Source organism: Lepisosteus oculatus, chromosome 14 (assembly GCF_040954835.1).
Source record: "Lepisosteus oculatus isolate fLepOcu1 chromosome 14, fLepOcu1.hap2, whole genome shotgun sequence".
Lineage (NCBI taxonomy): Eukaryota > Metazoa > Chordata > Actinopteri > Semionotiformes > Lepisosteidae > Lepisosteus > Lepisosteus oculatus.
Window position 1 is genome coordinate 23625747 of NC_090709.1, and position 2500 is coordinate 23628246.

At 52.1% G+C, this 2500-nt stretch overlaps 2 non-coding genes and 2 pseudogenes across 2 annotated transcripts; all 4 read left to right on the plus strand.

The window, feature by feature from the left end:
• Nucleotides 1–77: 77 nt before the first annotated feature.
• LOC138218832 (5S ribosomal RNA) lies at nt 78–196 on the plus strand (annotated as a pseudogene).
• Nucleotides 197–733: 537 nt separating this feature from the next.
• LOC138244963 (5S ribosomal RNA) lies at nt 734–852 on the plus strand. Its single transcript, XR_011193580.1, has one exon. It is a non-coding gene; the product is annotated as a 5S ribosomal RNA (ribosomal RNA).
• A 536-nt stretch (nt 853–1388) lies between these two features.
• LOC138216375 (5S ribosomal RNA) lies at nt 1389–1507 on the plus strand. The gene has a single exon (XR_011180087.1). It is a non-coding gene; the product is annotated as a 5S ribosomal RNA (ribosomal RNA).
• Nucleotides 1508–2042: 535 nt separating this feature from the next.
• Nucleotides 2043–2161, plus strand: LOC138218491 (5S ribosomal RNA; annotated as a pseudogene).
• Nucleotides 2162–2500: the final 339 nt, after the last annotated feature.

Below are 2500 nucleotides of genomic sequence, written 5' to 3' on the forward strand. Positions count from 1 at the left end.
AGGGAAAAAAGCAGCGTCGTAAAAGAGGTGACGGAGCTGTCCTCTCAATAAGAAGGGTGCCAGCGAGCCTTGCTCTCGGTTACGGCCACACCCCCTTGAGCACGCCTGATCTCATCTGATTTCGTAAGCTAAACAGGGATGGGCCTGGTTAGTTCTTGGATGGGAGACCGCCTGGGAATACCAGGTGCTGTAAGCTTTTAAGCGCAGGAGGCGCCCTATCCCCGCTCGCTCGCTCATTCCCCTGTTCACACGTGCAGTGCGGCTTGTCCGTCTGTTTATTTGTCAGCTTTGGCGAGACACGGGTGCTTGTGTATTAGCGTGAGCGTTTTTTATTCTGATCAGGAACAGTTTAACATGTCCGCAAAGGATCGAGGAAAGGTTTATCGCCAGCTGAAAAGAGACACAGCGCTTCGGCTGTGGAGACTTGTTCGGCTGGCGTTCGGAGAGTCGCGTTTTTCAGAATTGTATTGAGATCGTTTTCAACAGAGCTCAGATGTCAAAGCACAGCAGCAGCTCTCCACAGCGATCCTCTATAGCGCCCTTTCTCCCGCAGCTCCGTCCTCATTGGAAGGAAGCAAAAGTGAAAGGCTGAAGTGAAATAGAGCGGGGACGAAGGCAGTGAAGAGAGAGAACGTGGGAAGAAGAGAAAAACGCAAGGGAAAAAAAGCAGCGTCGTAAAAGAGGTGACGGAGCTGTCCTCTCAATAAGAAGGGTGCCAGCGAGCCTTGCTCTTGCTTACGGCCACACCCCCTTGAGCACGCCTGATCTCGTCTGATCTCTGAAGCTAAACAGGGATGGGCCTGGTTAGTACTTGGATGGGAGACCGCCTGGGAATACCAGGTGCTGTAAGCTTTTAAGCGCAGGAGGCGCCCTATCCCCGCTCGCTCGCTCATTCCCCTGTTCACACGTGCAGTGCGGCTTGTCCGTCTGTTTATTTGTCAGCTTTGGCGAGACACGGGTGCTTGTGTATTAGCGTGAGCGTTTTTTATTCTGATCAGGAACAGTTTAACAAGTCCGCAAAGGATCGAGGAAAGGTTTATCGCCAGCTGAAAAGAGACACAGCGCTTCGGCTGTGGAGACTTGTTCGGCTGGCGTTCGGAGAGTCGCGTTTTTCAGAATTGTATTGAGATCGTTTTCCACAGAGCTCAGATGTCAAAGCACAGCAGCAGCTCTCCACAGCGATCCTCTCTAGCGCCCTTTCTCCCGCAGCTCCGTCCTCATTGGAAGGAAGCAAGAGTGAAAGGCTGAAGTGAAATAGAGCGGGGACGAAGGCAGTGAAGAGAGAGAACGTGGGAAGAAGAGAAAAACGCAAGGGAAAAAAGCAGCGTCGTAAAAGAGGTGACGGAGCTGTCCTCTCAATAAGAAGGGTGCCAGCGAACCTTGCTCTCGCTTACGGCCACACCCCCTTGAGCACGCCTGATCTCGTCTGATCTCGAAAGCTAAACAGGGATGGGCCTGGTTAGTACTTGGATGGGAGACCGCCTGGGAATACCAGGTGCTGTAAGCTTTTAAGCGCAGGAGGCGCCCTATCCCTTCTCGCTCGCTCATTCCCCTGTTCACACGTGCAGTGCAGCTTGTCCGTCTGTTTATTTGTCAGCTTTGGCGAGACACGGGTGCTTGTGTATTAGCGTGAGCGTTTTTTATTCTGATCAGGAACAGTTTTACAAGTCCGCAAAGGATCGAGGAAAGGTTTATCGCCAGCTGAAAAGAGACACAGCGCTTCGGCTGTGGAGACTTGTTCGGCTGGCTTCGGAGAGTCGCGTTTTTCAGAATTGTATTGAGATCGTTTTCCACAGAGCTCAGATGTCAAAGCACAGCAGCAGCTCTCCACAGCGATCCTCTATAGCGCCCTTTCTCCCGCAGCTCCGTCCTCATTGGAAGGAAGCAAGAGTGAAAGGCTGAAGTGAAATAGAGCGGGGATGAAGGCAGTGAAGAGAGAGAACGTGGGAAGAAGAGAAAAACGCAAGGGAAAAAAGCAGCGTCGTAAAAGAGGTGACGGAGCTGTCCTCTCAATAAGAAGGGTGCCAGCGAGCCTTGCTCTCGGTTACGGCCACACCCCCTTGAGCACGCCTGATCTCATCTGATTTCGTAAGCTAAACAGGGATGGGCCTGGTTAGTACTTGGATGGGAGACCGCCTGGGAATACCAGGTGCTGTAAGCTTTTAAGCGCAGGAGGCGCCCTATCCCCGCTCGCTCGCTCATTCCCCTGTTCACACGTGCAGTGCGGCTTGTCCGTCTGTTTATTTGTCAGCTTTGGCGAGACACGGGTGCTTGTGTATTAGCGTGAGCGTTTTTTATTCTGATCAGGAACAGTTTAACATGTCCGCAAAGGATCGAGGAAAGGTTTATCGCCAGCTGAAAAGAGACACAGCGCTTCGGCTGTGGAGACTTGTTCGGCTGGCGTTCGGAGAGTCGCGTTTTTCAGAATTGTATTGAGATCGTTTTCAACAGAGCTCAGATGTCAAAGCACAGCAGCAGCTCTCCACAGCGATCCTCTATA